This window comes from Hyperoodon ampullatus (assembly GCF_949752795.1).
Source record: "Hyperoodon ampullatus genome assembly, chromosome: 3".
In the NCBI taxonomy this organism is placed as follows: Eukaryota; Metazoa; Chordata; class Mammalia; order Artiodactyla; family Ziphiidae; genus Hyperoodon; species Hyperoodon ampullatus.
Genome location: NC_136916.1, coordinates 82,377,448 through 82,394,002, shown reverse-complemented (window position 1 = coordinate 82,394,002; position 16,555 = coordinate 82,377,448). Strand labels below are relative to the sequence as shown.

The 16,555-nt window shown below is 39.7% G+C and overlaps 1 pseudogene across 1 annotated transcript; it reads right to left on the bottom strand.

Moving 5' to 3' along the window:
- Positions 1–2,565: 2,565 nt before the first annotated feature.
- LOC307049539 (protein SET-like) lies at positions 2,566–7,581 on the bottom strand (annotated as a pseudogene). The gene is made up of 3 exons: positions 7,562–7,581; positions 3,842–3,932; positions 2,566–3,758 (listed from the first exon to the last, which is right to left on the bottom strand). The product of its transcript is annotated as a protein SET-like (transcript).
- Positions 7,582–16,555: the final 8,974 nt, after the last annotated feature.

Genomic DNA, 16,555 nt, shown 5'->3' with positions numbered 1-16,555 from the left:
TGTTCCGTTTTTCTGTCTTTTTTCTCTTTGCCTTTCAGTTTTGGAAGTCTCTATCATCACTCTCAGAGGTTCCTTCCTCAGCCCTGTCCAGTCTACTAGTGAGCCTATCAAAGGCATTCTTTATTTTTATTTCAGTGTTCTTGATTTCTAGCATTTCTTTTTGATTCTTTCTTAGAATTTCCATCTCTCTGCTTACATGATCCATTTGTCTTGCACGTTGTCTACTTTTTTCCATTAGAGCCCTTATCATGTTAATCATAACTGTTCTAAATTCAATATCTGCTAATTTCAACACCCCTGCAATGTATGAGTGTGGTTCTGATGCTTGCTTTGTCTCTTCAAACTGCCTTTTGCCTTTCAGTGTGCCTTGTAATTTTTTGTTGAAAGCTGGACATGATATACTACTGGGTAGAAGGAACGGCAGTAAAGAGACCTTTGGTGATGTGGTGGTGAGGTGTAGGGGTAGGGGAGGTGTTCTGTGGTCCTGTGATTAGGTCTCAGGCTTTCTGTGAGGCTGTGCTCCTTGGCTGTGAACTTCACAAGTGCCTCTCAGTCCCAGCCCCCTTAAGTGGGGGTGGGGGGCTTAGGAGGGACTGGAGGGATCTAGAGTTGGGTGTTTCCCTTCCCCTGGGCTAGTTAGGCTCTGACAAAAACCCAATAGGTTCGGATCTGGCAAAGTAGTTTCTCTTGAGGGCAGGCCTTGTTAAGAAGAATAGAATGCTCTGGCATTTTTCAAAACAGCCACTTTCCCTCTCCCCCTACAGGAAGCATGAGTGGATTTTTCTCCGACCTTCACTGTGAGAACCTGGTCAAGCCTCTGGAGGCAAAACTCACAACAATGTCGGGACCCCCTAAGGCTGGGTCCCCCTGGAGTTTTTATCTCACAGACGGGTCCACACTGAGCCTCCAGCAATTCATCAATTATAGTTCAGGTTTTCCAGCCCCAGCACTGGTTCCTGTGGAGGTTTCTACTCAAGCGTTTCTGCTTCAGTAAATAGTGATTCTCTGCATCTGCATGTCTCTCCAATGCTGGGAGCAGCAATTTTTCCTGTGACCTCACTTCTTTTATGAATCTAAGAAGAGTTGTTAATTTTTCAGTTTGTTCAGCTTTTCACCTGTTAGAATGGAGTGGTGACTTCCAAATTCCTTTTATGCTGGACTGGAAACCGGAAGTCTCAGAAATGTATTTTTAAAGTGTCTGTAGACATCCTTACAAGATGTGAACATTGTTAACACTCTTGATGCACTTCCATATATATGCATATAGATACATATTGTGTGTGCATATCATTTCTACATACATATACAATATATACCACTGCTTTCACAGAATTTTACTGAAGTTTGTACAGCTTTGTATTTAGATTTCCTACTTCATTCCCATTTGTATTTTTCTATGTCATTAAATAATCTCGTTAACAGGAGTTAACATTCAATTATCTAGGTGTAACTAAAAGATGAGGCATGGTAGAAAACTCAACTGTGACATCAAGGAAAGTTGGCTATGAAAAAAGGGTCAATTATCCATGAAATTTTAAGATGACATAAAATTATTTTAGTCAGTTAAATAGTACATATTGAATACTCCGGCCCTGTCATCTGCATTGAGGATACAGACATGAAGAAAACATAGAGTTTGGCTTGAGGGGCATATACCTAGTTAAGGAGAAGACTGAAAAAGAGAGAATGATAATAAAAATGGTAAGTGCCTGGGTATACATGTGTATATATGGTATCCAGATGGACAGGATATTTGGGGATGAAAGGACAGGCACTTCACCCAGCTTGGGTGGCTTCCTTAAGTTTGGAACACATGAGCTGAGTTTTTTTTTGTGTGTGTACACATTTAGTTTTATTGTAATAAAGCAACTTGTACACTTTTAACGTTTAAAACTGAGCATCATCTTTCCTTTCCAGTGAAACAAAAAGAAAAATTTAAAAATAAACAGGAACAAAATTACAATAGAGAATGTCAATTGAAAATAAGATGCTACAGGTTCTGCTGATTCTCCCATCGAGTGGCAGGGCTCAAGTCATCATTAGGAGAGAATTTTATTTTAAAAGTGTCATCTTAAACTGCAAGGATGTCCATTAAACATCACAATTAAACATGCCAAAGGAGAAGCCATGTTGTCAAAATGCCCACTTAACCCACCCAAACATCTCAAACCCACCCTTTGCTGACCTTCTATAACCCCATTTTTTAAAGTTTTTTTTTCTTTTTTTAAACAAGAGAAAGTAGACAGATACATGTTGGTAAATGCTAACTGTCCATATTCACATAGAGACACAGTGTAATCTCTGAGCCCAATATACAGAGAAAGGAGGAAAAAAGCTAGAATTCTATGCACTACTACACAGGGGCCTAGCACCCTCCAGCTTCCAGCAGAGCTAAGGGAGCAGAAGGTTTTTCTTTTTTCCCCCACAGAGCATGGTGGTGTTGATTCCATAAAGTTTTTGTTGAGACAGGAAGGGATAAAAATGAATTTGGAACGGAAAGGGGTAGAGATTCTTTTCCCACTGAATTCTGCTCAAGGTATTTCCCCCCAAAATAAGTTGTGAGCCATGGTATAAAGGAGAAAAGAGACCTCAGAAACAGGGCAACTGAGCACAAGAGGAGAAGGAGAAAAAAAAAAAAAAAAAAAGACTGCAACTTGCTCCCAGAGACTGGAGAAAATTAAAAAAGGAAGGTTGGAATCCATCAGTTTTCCATTAGTCATCTTCTCCTTCATCTTCCTCTCCTTCCTCCCCCTCATCATCATCTTCATCTTCTTCATCTTCATCCTCATCCCCTTCTTCATCAATATCTTCCAATCCTTCTTCCTCTTCATCATCATCATCATCTTCTTCTTCTCCTTCCCCTTCCTCAGCATCCATGTCTGGAACCAAGTAGTACTGTAATGGATTTGGCCAAATATCACCTTTGATGACCTCTCCTAACTCATCTGCACCAGCATCAGAATGATCAGTAAACCAGGTGAAGAAGCTTTCTGGTTCCTCATGCTATCTCCTCCTGCTGGCTTTATTCTGCGTTTGACTTGAACGTTTTGTCAAATCCTTTTCGGATTTCCATTTGATTTCAGTGGACTTTGAAGATGGATCACCACTCTCATTCAGATGAAATTCTCTGGAGAGAACTTTATTTTCAAAGTAAGGGTTTTCATCAAAATAAAAATCTATTCTGTAACCTGATTTAATACCTTCAAATTCTGTCACTTCGACTCTTGTCAAATAACGCAGCGCCTCTTCATCCTCCTCCCCAAGCAGTGCAGACACTCGTGGATGGTTAGCAAACGTTGCTCCTCCCCAAATCTGGCATTTTGGCGATCAATTCCGCCCTCTTCTGAAAAAATGGTTGGCGGAGTTTGTTATATTTCTGTTCTACTTTCAAAATCTCCTCACTGGCTTGTTCGTTAAGTCTGTCTTTCATTTTGTACTTCATCAATATGTTCAATTGCTTCTTGCTGTTCTTTTTCTGAGGTCTCGTCGGCCCTGTCGTGGTTGGAGTTGAGCTCCTTTTTACTGACTTTGGCCGCGGGCACCGATACGGTGCTGCTCCGCGGTCGGGGGTGGGGCGGGGGGAGCGGGGAGGGGAGAGAAGGGAAGGCGAAGGGGGCGGGCCGCGGCTTCCCCTCACGCCACACGCGCGGGCGCCCGCTCGGTCCGGCCGCCTCTTCCCCGCGCTCGCTAGCTCGCTTTCCCTCCCCCTGGCTCGCGCGCGCTGCCCTCGAGGCCTGACGACGAGGGAGGGCCTCGGGCTGCGTGCCGCGCCCGGCCCCGGCTCCCGCTTACGGAGCGGAGGCGGTGGCGGGCGCGCAGGAGGCTCTGCTCCCTCACTCACGCTCCGCGCTTCAGCTCGCGGCTCCAGCTCCCCGAGCCGCTTCCTCCTCCGCTTCCTCCTCACGGCGAGGGGCGGGCGGCAGGGCCATGAGCTGAGTTTTTAACGCTGATAAGAATTCAGCCAGCTGAAGGGAGTCTTAACGGAGGTAACAGCTGGGCAGAGCTGGAGGCATGGAACCAGGCAGGGTCCTGGATGGCAGTACCATGAAGATTGACGGGGCACTGACAGACGAAAAGTTAAGAACTGGGTTGGTAGGAGTTATTTTCATTTTGGGCTCAGAGTCTTGTGTTTTCCTGAAAAGAGAATAGAAACTCATGGTTATAATTCTATGTAAAGCATAGTCCACTGCATGTCAGTCCCTGGTGAAGCCAAGCTTTACCAATCAGACTATGGTCCAGGAATCCTCTTTTAGAAGGTATGGGACAAGGGTCAGTTTTTTTTTTTTTTTTTTGCGGTACGCGGGCCTCTCCCTGTTGTGGTCTCTCCCGTTGCTGAGCACAGGCTCCGGACACGCAGGCTCAGTGGCCATGGCTCACGGGCCCAGCCGCTCCGCGGCATGTGGGATCTTCCCGGACCGGGGCACGAACCCGTGTCCCCTGCATCGAGAGGCGGACTCTCAACCACTGCGCCACCAGGGAAGCCCACAAGGGTCAGTTTTTATAGGATTTTCATGAAACGTAGAATTTAAAATGAAAGTTTTGTACTTGAAGAAGATAAATTTCATTTATCTGAAAATTTTACTTACCTGGCTTCCTTAGAAACAGAGCTTTCATTTTCTTAAAATTAGAAAAATGTTGTATAAAAGTAAATATTGAACATAACCTCAATATAGAAAATGCGAGCATCTCTGCTTGAAACAAGGGTGTGTGTGTATGTGTGTGCGTGCGTGTGTGTGTACCGAAGCATCCAGAACTCAAGTGATTTAGCGTGTCCTTTGCCTGGAGGACTAGAACTACAGAACACAGTTTACAAAGTATTGACTTAGAACAGAGAACTATGAGAGATGAAGGAACTTACAGATGATTTAATGAATTGTCCAAACACTTCATGTTAGAAATAAGAATTCTAAGAGTTGGCAAAGCATTGTAACTTTTTTTCCCCCAGGGAATGAGACCAAATGATGTGTCAGGCACTTCTAAAAATTCTGATGACTTAATTTCACCACATGCTTTCTTTTCCCCAGAAAGGAACTTGACATAATGGGACCATCTTGGGCCTCAATTCAGGAAATTTAATAAAATAGCAAGTATAACATTTGTTATTTTTGGAGCACTTTCTGTATATCCTATACTGTGAAAGCATTTTCTATTCATTATCTTAAATTTTTAAAAGATTGTGATAAAATACATATAACAATTTTTTCATCTTAACCACTTTTAAGTATACAGTTTAACAGCATTAGGTAATTCACATTGTTGTGCAACCATCACCACCATCCATCTCCAGAACTCTTTTTATCTTGCAAAACTGAAACTCGGTACCCATTAAGGAGCAACTCCCATTCCCCTCCTGCCAGCCCCTGGCAACCACCATTCCACTTTCTGTCTCTATGAACTTGACTACTCTTGGTACTTTATATAACTGGAATTATACAGTATCTGTCCTTTAGTGACTGGCTTATTCCACTTAGCATAATATCCTCCAAGTTCATCCATGTCGCAGCATGTATCAGAATTCCCTTCTTTTTATGGCTGGATAATATTCCATTGTATGTATATACCACCTTTTGCTTATCCATTCATCTGTCGATGAACGCTTGGGTTGCTTCCTGCTCTTGGCTATTGTGAATAATGTTGCTATAAACATGTGTTTAAAAACATCTCTTTAAGTCCCTGTTTCTAAGTTTTTAGGCATATACTCATAAATGGAATTTCTGGATCAAATGGTAATTCTATTTTTAATTTTTTAGAGAACAACCTTACTGTTTTTCATAGCAGCAGCACCGTTTTACATTTTCACCAGTAGTGCACAGCAGTTCCAGCTTCTCTACATCCTTGCCAACGCTTGGTATTTTGTTTCATTTTGAAAATAATAGCCATCCTAATGGGTGTGATGTGGTATCTTATTGTGGTTTTGATTTGCACTTCTCTAGTGATTAGTGATGTTGAGCACCTTTTCATGTGCTTACTGACATTTGTATGTTTTCTTTGGAGAAATACCAATTCAAGTCCTTTGTCCATTTTTCAGTTGGGTTGCTTTTGTGGTTGTTGTTGTTGAGTTGTAAGGGTTCTTCATGTATTCTTGATACTAACCCTTTATGAAATAGATCACTTGCAAATATTTTCTCCCATTCTCTGGGTTGCCTTTCCACTCTGTTTATTGTGTCCTTTGATGCACAGAAGCTTTTAATTTGATGTAGTCCAGTTAATCTTTTTTTTTTTTTTTTGCTTTCGTTGCTTTGTTCTTTTCATGACATATCCAAGAAATAAACGCCAAATCCAATATCATGAAACTTTCCCCCTCTGTTTTCTTATAATAGTTTTATAGGGTTCACTCTTATATATAGGTCTTTGCTCCATTTTGAGTTAATTTTTGTATATGGTGTAAGGTAAGGGTTGCACTTCATTCTTTTGCATGTAGATATCCAGTTTTCCCAACATCATTTGTTGAAGCCACGTGACTTTCTTAAAGCCACACGGCTAGATGGTAGCAAAGATGGGACCAAACCCCAGTCCCCTGTTTCCAAGTTTTTAGGACTTCCCCTCTATTCTCTGTCAGTGCCCCATTGCCCACTGTTTTAGGTAACTGAGGTATTACTATCATCACACAGAGGTGTGATGGAGCTTACACTCTGAATACACTTCCATTTTAAAGGAATAATTTGTTGCCCATAATATTTTTAAATAAAGAGATCAACCCCTGCTCCCTGCTCAAACGGTCATCCAGTTTCCCCCCTACTTCACCATTCTACTGAGTTTGGAAAGGAGGCAAAGAAAATCACAAAAATAGTCACTTGTCATTTGTACTTTACTTCACATAATTATCCTTACTAAATCACAGGGCCCCTTAAGCACCAAGCATCTTTCCACTCGGAAAGAAAATAGGCTTGCTCAATGAGCTGTAAATATTTGAAAATATGAATTATGAAATGATTAATCTGAGAGGTCCAAACTTAGCTAACTTAATTTCTATACTACATTCTATCTACTGAGACTCTCTTTGATCATGATTCTAGTTTGATTCATAGCTAAACTGTCTTCTCTCTAATTTTCTTTGCAGGAGTTGGAACTTAATATATCTCAGAGGGAAAGATTTATGAGTAAAAATCATAAGAGTAAAAATATTTAAAAATCACTTTCAAAATGTGTTAAACAGGACAAATTTCATTCTGTGTAAGTCTGTGTGACTCTGTGTATATTGGGTCTCACAGAGTCCACACTTTGCCTGGTGTTGTATTTAAAGAAACATAACCCAGAAATGAAAAGTAATTAGAATATTCCAATGTTATCAACCATATGCCTATTGATTAACACCAAAGTAGATTCAGTTCATCACCCACATTTCTTTCAATTTATGGCTCTTTCACACTTTGTAACTGTCTTTCCAGCTGAATCAAATGTCCTCCCTAACACCTATCCAGTGACCTTTTATATTTTACTCCCTTCTCCATTTCCTTCTAGAATCCATTTTCTTCCTCAGATATTTCCTTCTTCAAAGACTATACTGCTTTGCACAATAAAGTCGATAGGAATGAACACCTCTCATCACCTTCACCCTCACCAATGATGGGCCACCATCATTCCGGCCCAAATTGCTACATCAACATCTAAATGGTCTCCTTGCTTCCACCCCAGCCCCTTACAGAAACCAGATGATCCTTTAAAAATATATGTTGGTCTGGTCTTACCTTTCCTCCTCCCCTGAGTTTACTGTCTGTTTCCCCTACTGGACAGCACTCCTTGATGGTGGGGAATTTTGTCTGTTTCCCTGCTGTATCCCCAGGGAAGATAACAATGATGACAGGTAGATGAGAGGCACCCTAAATTTGTTGAGTGAAAAACTGAGCTCATTAACAACTTCTTACTTCTTTTGTAAATACTGTTGTTTTTTTTTTCTGTAGAGAATCCCCTCTGTAAAAGTTGGCATGATTTAGGCTTCATATTACAGAAAAGACAGCTTGCTTTATTTCACATAAATGAGTAGCTTATGTACATTTTGAATATGGCCAATGCGATACCAATAAGGCTTCACAACCGATGACGTGAACAAATCCTATACTCAAGGAAAACAAATTCTATATCTCTGGCTGCTTTCCTACCACTACCTGACATGTCACAATTCATAAATATATATATATATATATATATATATATATATTTTTTTTTTTTTTTTTTTTTTTTTTTTTTTCGGTACGCGGGCCTCTCACTGCTGTGGCCTCTCCCGTTGCGGAGCACAGGCTCCGGACGCGCAGGCTCAGCGGCCATGGCTCACGGGCCCAGCCGCTCCGCGGCATGTGGGATCTTCCCAGACCGGGGCACGAACCCGTGTCCCCTGCATCGGCAGGCGGACTCGCAACCACTGCGCCACCAGGGAAGCCCTATATATTTTTTTTTTTTCTAGTAGTTTCCTTTTAATAAAGGGGGGACTAAGAAGAAAGAAGTGGCTTAAACAATAAGGAAGTTAATGTGTTCCCATTACTGGAAATACAGAGGTAGCCAGATTCTAGCAGCTGGATGATGGCCTTGAGCTTGAAGGTGCTTTCCATGTCTCTCTCTGACAACTGGTACTATGTGTGGACACCTCCTGTGCCCCAACTCATATCCTCTGAGCCCACCTTTAATCTAGCCATGGATGCAGGAGTCAGTTCTGCCCAAGTGTATAAGCACCTTGCCTCAGCTGCACAGTGAATTTTTTACTTTCTGCTTCTCTGATACCAGATATGGGACTCTTTTGGGAACCAGCTTGTCCAACTAGAGAACCAGTGAATGATCCAGTCACAGAATCATCACTTCTTTTGTGAAGCCTCTGTGAGGCAGCTAAACCAACTGGAGGACCAGCTGGACACTTTTGCATATGCAAGTGTGAAATTAACCTTCAGTGCTCCAACCTTTGACCAACAGGAGATGGAAACTGGCAGATAAGCGTTTCACTCCTCCAATGCTTGGGTGACATTTCTCAGTCAAATTCTATACAGTTCCTCAGAGCTTCCCAGGAGGACCAATGTCCAGTTGCCAACAACAGTGACTAGTTTGATACTGTGCCCTTGAATTTACTTTTCTATTTCATTCCTCAGAGTCTCCCTACTCTTGTTCCCTGGGCTCATTTACCAAAATAAACTACCTACATGTAAACCCTTGCCTCAGGCTCTGCTTTCAGGGGAAAACCTAGGCTATGACAGCTGGCACCATAAAGGGCCCTGGAAACGAGTCACTCAGGATGGATTCTATGACTGCATCATTCACTGGTCAGATGGCAATGAGGACCCCATTGTTGGTAGAAAGTAGGATGGTGCTAGGCCTTGGCATGCAGTATCATTATGACTACTAAAACCTTCTATGATGGAGAATTGGGATGAAGAGCAGGTGGAAGGTGAAACACTGGCTTAAGTGAGGGAAACCTAGGTTAAGACAGTAAACTTTGTGTTCATGCTGGTCCTCTTCATGGTTGTAAAATGGCTGCTGATAGCAAACAGGGCTATTTAATGATTCCTCATTCATGTCTAGAAGAGAAAAAGTAATTTTTTCTTTAGTGTGATCTTGTGGACCTCCTTGAGCCAATTTCTGCTGCAAAGAAATGCTGTTAGGCTTGAGTTTCTGGATGGATCATGGGCCAGGGCACTGGAATTATTTACTGGAATTACTGACTGTGTTTACTTAGGTCATTCACGGGCCACTTATGGGGTTCACATTTTTTCCAAATGTTTCCAAACTTCACAGTTTCGAAGGAGACTAGATTGGATGTTAGAGGATCACCTACAATATTCACTACACACTTCTTCTCCTGGTCCCTTTGATGAACTTCTCATCTTCCTTGGGAAACTTGTTTAACCTCTCTGTGTGTCAGTATTCTCATAAATAAAAAGGTACTTACTATGAAGAGTTGTTGTGAAGATTAAATAAGTTAGAACACCTAAATGGCCTAGAATAGTGCCTGGCACATAATAGGCACTCAATAATGTCAGCTATTATTAATATTGTTGAACATATAAATGTGTGTATATACATTCACATATATATTAGTATATTTAAAACACATTTTATATTTATCTATTTGTTATTGGATTTCACTTCCAGCCATCTCTGTGTTTCCAGTGCTTGAAGTGAATAAAGATCTGCTGAATGAATGAATGAACAAATAGAATATATGTCATATACATATCTGGAAGGGAGAGATTGCTATGGAGAGCTGGGGGAGGAAGTAAGGTGGTCTGGGCAGGTTTATTGGAAGAAGTGGAATCTCAGCAGGCACTTGAAGGATAAATTAGCTTTTTATAGGGTTGAGGATTAGAAACAATATTAGTATGAGGAATTGTGTGTGTGAAGATACAGAAGAGAAAATAAGTACAAAATATTTGAGGGAACAGACCGATTTGGGTAGACTGGAAGGTGTGGCAATGGGCATGAGGAGGGATAAGACAGGACAGCTAGTTTGGAACCAAGACTATTCCAATAGGAGAAGAGTGATTTTATGGAAAGAACCCAAGCTTTGGAATTTTACCATGATTTGACTCTTAACCCTATTGCTTACTGGTTGTGTGGCCTTAGACATATTACCTGACCATTCTAAGCTTGTTTTTTTTTTTAATCTGGAAAATGAAAATAAAGTGCATAAATTGCAGTGTTTTGGGGAAAATTAGCAAAAATATACATAGAATGCCTTTCAAATGGTAAGCACATGATAAAAGCAGCTGTTAAATTGATTGTTATACTGGCAGGTAGTGTTAATTTTTTTTTTTTTAATACAGGAAGGATGGCATTTTAACATCGTTTGATGGTAGTATAATTGAACCATCAAAATTTACAGAGTGATAAAATCCAGGAAATGAACCAGCAAGTCTGGCAGACACGGCAAATGCATGGAAATCACTGCCTTCTTCGGTTAATTGGGAAGCAGCGGAAGGTAATGGAAATATTTAAAATCCTATGATGGGATTTTGTGGATTCCCTTTTTAGATTTAGTTTTAAAATTCTGCTTTCAGGCAGACAATTGCTTTCTTTATGGAATTGTTTGGTTTTTCTGCAGTATCAGGTGACACTTTCCTTTCTAAAAGCCAACAATCAAGTCTTTCTCAGTAAGTTCATATATTGACTTTTGCCATGGTCAAGTCCGAAGTTCCTCCCTGTCAGTAGAGTGAGTGGAAGAGATTCTGATTCTTTTGCATCTTAATTATTTCTACTGATAAAGCTGTAGCTAGAAGAGACTTTATCATTATCACATTATTCTTAGGCAAAGGCCCACAAAGAGTAAACATCAGTATTGTAAATAAATTCATTTTTATCATGTTTTTTTTTTTTTTTTCCGTACGCGGGCCTCTCACTGTTGTGGCCTCTCCCGTTGCGGAGTGCAGGCTCAGCGGCCATGGCTCACGGGCCCAGCCACTCCACGGCATGTGGGATCTTCCCGGACCTGGGGCACGAACCCGTGTCCCCTGCATTGGCAGGCAGGCTCCCAACCACTGCGCCACCAGGGAAGCCCTCATGTTTTTTTTTAGATTCTGCATTTATATCTTATGATATTTGTCTTTGTCTGACTTACTTCACTTAGTATGATCATCTCTAGGTCCATCCATGTTGCTGCAAATGGTATTATTTCATTCTTTTTAATGGCTGGGTAACATTCCATTGTATATACGTAACAGAAACAGACTCACAGACTTAGAGAACGAACTTATGGTAGCCGGGGGGAAGGAGGGGGGGAGGGGTAGATTGGGAGGATGGGATTGACATATACACACTGCTATATTTAAAATTGATAACCAACAAGGACCTACTGTATAGCACAGGGAACTCTGCTCAATATTCTGTAATAACTTAAATGCGAAAAGAACTTGAAAAAGAATAGATACATATATATGTATAACGGAATCTCTTTGCTGTACACCTGAAACTAACACAACATTGTAAATCAACTATATTCCAATATAAAATAAAAATAAAATAAAAAAACATTAAATGAAAAAAGGGTGAACACCAGTGCTTTTCAGAATGTGCTGGTTTCCATTTTATAGCTTCAGTTGTGACTCACCCTTTGCAGCCACAAACCACCGGCTGCCTGATGCCCTCTCAGCTCTCATTTTGGTATTCTTTGGCCCTTTTAAAACACAAATTGATTATGGATTTTCCCATTTCTACTCTAATTACCTTAACCTTTGCTGTTCTAGGCAAGCAGTTTAGGAGTCCATTGCACTTACATTCCAAAAATGAAAATATAAAGTGAAAGTGTTCCCCTCAATGCATTTGTATTCCTGAAGTGAATTGTCATACTTACCAATAGAATTCTGCGGGAGGAGGACACAGAAAACTTGACAGTTGCCCCTCCTGTTTTCTGAAGAAAGTATGACCAAAACCACTTTTGATTAAGTGAGGTTTATCTCTTGGGGCTTGAGGGGTAGGAAAAGGTCATTTAGTTTCTACAGAAACATTTTGGTGAGAGATGTGCCTTGAATTTAAATAACTTACATATCTGACTCAAAATGAATCTCAAAAGGAAGTTTTAAAAATCATCTTCTTGGGCTTCCCTGGTGGCGCAGTGGTTGAGAGTCCGCCTGCTGATGCAGGGGACGCGGGTTCGTGCCCCGGTCCAGGAGGATCCCACATGCCGTGGAGCGGCTGGGCCCGTGAGCCATGGCTGCTGAGCCTGCGCGTCTGGAGCCTGTGCTCCGCAATGGGAGAGGCCACAACAGTGAGAGGCCCGCGTACTGAAAAAAAAAAAAAGATCTTCTCTTCAGATTTTCAGTTAGAAGTCAGAATTAGCATTTTTTTACCTATTGAAAAAGAATATTCCCATCCATTGGAGGCAATATATCATCATGGTTATTGTCACCCCTGGTTTTAGGATGAGATAGCTTAGGTTCATCTCCTGTCTTCATTACTTACTATTAAGTGATCTTTGGCAAGTTACACAACTTGTCTGAAAAATGTACTTACCTCATAAAAGTGTTGTGAGGATTAAACAGTTAGCAAATCAATTTCTGCTTTCCAGTAGTATTTAATAGGTGGTGGCATGCCTTTAATCTTGCACATCAACTAGAAGAAAAGAATAAATTACAGAAATCATATTTTAAAAGATATCTGAGAATAGTGAAAACAAAAAGGACTAAATGAACTAACATTCCAAAGAAGGAAGAGCTCTTCCTAGGTGGGTGAGCTGATTTTATTCTTTTCTTCCTTATGGATTTGCTGAGTCCAAGCATGGGCTGAGGATCAGGCAGAGGGGCTATACTAGGGGAAGAGAAAACGGCAGAGCCTTAGACCACCATATGGCTTGTCTGCCAGTTTAAAATCTAGAAAACACCCAAATGTACAGACAGTTGGCCTGATGGGATCTTTGCTGAATGCTGAGTTGGGGGGTATAAGAAGCTAGGTGCTGGATTGGAAAGGCAGAGTGAAATATTTTGCAGTCTCATAGTGCTGATGAGAAAAATTCTCCCTGGAGGCTATGTCCTACAATAAACACATGACAGCTCTCATCTTTAAGACATATGAACACAGAGGTGAAATTAGTCTAAGTAGAGCTAACATCCAGTTCCTTGGAAGCTTATTCCTGAGTGGATTGAGGTGATCAACCCCTCATCTTATCTGTGTAACAGAGGACAAGGTGAACCATCTCTGGAGGAAAACAAGAGTAACTTCAGTTTTCAATGGTTCCTTTACACAATATCTGGCATACAAGAAAAAAACAGGATACATGCAAAAAGGCCAGAAAATGTTTGCTAATAATCAACAGAAAAGACAATAAAATAAATTATTCATATGTTGTAGTTAATAGATTTTCTTATAAATATGTTAAAGAAAACAGAGAAAATGATGGACAGAATGGATAAAAAGAAAAATTCAACAAAGTTTATGTCGAATAATCAAGTAGCCATTTGAAAAATGTAATATCTATACTTAAAAACTCATTGGATGGGTTTAACAGCAAATTGATCACAGCAGAAAACAAGATTAGTGAACCCAAAGAAAGGTCAATAGAAAATTCTCAAGCTAAAGTACAAAGTAGGTAAAAAAGGAATAGAAAAAAATGGAACGTAAAAGACGTGTGGGATAATATCAAAACCATTTAATTATGTGTAACATGTGCTTTCTCAATCTAAGAGCATAGGAGAGAGAAAATAGGGCAGAAACAACATTTGAAAAGATAGTCTGAGAATTTTCTAAAACTGATAAAAGATATTAACCCACAAATTCAAGATGCTCAGAATCAGAAAAAAAATAAAGAAAAACATTTATAGGAATATCATAATTAAACTTCTGAAAGAAAATATAAAAAGAAAATATTAAAAGCTGTGAAAGGCAAAAAGATTGCTTTCAGAGAGGTGATAACAAGACTATGAGCAGAGTTTTCAAATGAACATATGGTAGCAAGAAGACAATAGATTGACCTCTTCAAAGTGATGAAAGAAAAAAAGACCTCCATCTATGAATGCTATACATAGTGAAAAATAATCTTCAAAAATAAAGGTCAAATAAAGACATTTTAAGTTGTAGAAAAGCTGAAAGAATTAGTCTCTGGTAGATGTTCACTACAAGAAATACTAAAAAGAACTGTTCAGAGTGAAGTAAAGGAACATCCAAATAGATACACAGAACTCCAAGAAGGAACGAAGAACTGGTTAAATATATAGAAAAATATTGACTTTTTAAAAGAACAATGATAACAAGGTCTTGTCGGGTTTAGTGTATATATATATTTAAATAATAGTGCATATATAATTAATATGTATTAAATATAAGTATATATTTTATATATATATATATTTAAGAACTCATTTCAGTCCATATCTGTCTCCTCATGATAAGGATGGTAAGGAACTAGCTAAGGCTAGTCAACCCTATTTTATAGCAAGTTTTCAAATGTGGTGTCATGCTGACATCTAAGGGTCAGGTGATAAAATGAAATTCACTCATGTAATCTGAGAGGAATTTATTTGAAATACATTTGGAGGCAAAGACCATTGGCTCTCTTTCTGTTTCTGCATGGGAGATGAATAGCTCAGAAAACTTCCTTGGACTGACCTAACTATTCAAAAAGAAGATTTAGGTCTGTTTACTAATCATTACACTTAAAGTTTGGTCACTGTATGTGTGTGTGTGTGTGTGTGTGCATGTGTGTATATAAAATGGAGTTAAACTTTTGTAAGATTTTTGCATTGTTTGGGAAGTGATAAATGATAAGGTAGAATGCAATTAGAGTTGCACTATATAAATAGAGTATCAAAGCAAAATAAAAATACTAAAAGGGAAAACTAAAGTGAATATATACATATAAAATTTAATTAAAACATTGATTAATGAAAAAGAAGGTAGAAAAAAAGATAAAGAAGCAATGAAAAGATTGGACAAGCTGAAAACAGAAACTCCTAAATGTTTGGAAATTACACTTCAATAATCCCATGGGTCAAAGAAATCACAGTCTACATTATATAATAGTTTGAACTGAACAGAAATGTATATGGAACATATAAAACTTGTTAGACATAACCAAATCAGTATTTAGAAGGAAATTTATAGGCTATTAAAAACCAATAATCTGTTTCCATTTCAAGAAGAAAAAGACAGCAAATTAAATCAAATGAAAGAAGGAGCAAGGAAATGAAAAAAGCAGAATTTAGTCTTTAGAAACGTAACAGAGGAAACTTCACAAAATTTTGGGTTGTTTTATTGTTAAATATAATAAAATTGATAAATCCCAGGTAAGGAATAATAGAAAGAAAAAAATGCAAATTATCAAAATCAGGAATGAAAAATAGGACATCACTGCAGCTAAAAAATTTGAAAGCTTAAATGAAAAATAAAAATAAAATCCTTGAAAAGTAATGGTTTAGCAAAGCTGATATAAGAAGAAATAGAAAATTTGGATAGTCATATAGCTAATAAAGTAATTGAACTTAAAAAAATTTATTTATTTGGCTGCATCGGGTCTTAGTTGCAGCATGTGGTATCTTTCGTTGTGGCGTGCAGGCTTCTCTCTAATTGTGGTGTGCGGGCTCCAGAGCATATGGGCTCTGTAGTTGCGGCATGGGGGCTCACTAGTCGTGGTGCATGGGCTCAGTAGTTGTGGTACACGGGCTTAGTTGCCCCGTGGCCTGTGGGATCTTAGGTCCCCAACCAGGGATCAAACCCACATCCCCTGCATTGGAAGGCAGATTCTTAGCCACTGGACCATCAGGGAAGTCCCTAAGTGAGCTTTGTAATTACAAACCACAATAAAAAATTTAGGCTCTAATGGTTTCACTGATGAATTTTTTCAAACTTTTAAAAAAGAAAGAATACCAATCTATACAAACTATTCCAGATAATAGAAATGAGAAAAACTTTTCAGTTCATTTTATGAGGTCGGCACAACCTTGATATAAAAACTTGACAGAGGGCTTCCCTGGTGGCGCAGTGGTTGAGAGTCCGCCTGCCGATGCAGGGGGCACGGGTTTGTGCCCTGGTCCGGGAAGATCCCACATGCTGTGGAGCGGCTGGGTCGGTGAGCCATGGCCGCTGAGCCTGCGCATCCGGAGCCTGTGCTCTGCAACGGGAGAGGCCACAACAGTGAGAGGCCCGCATA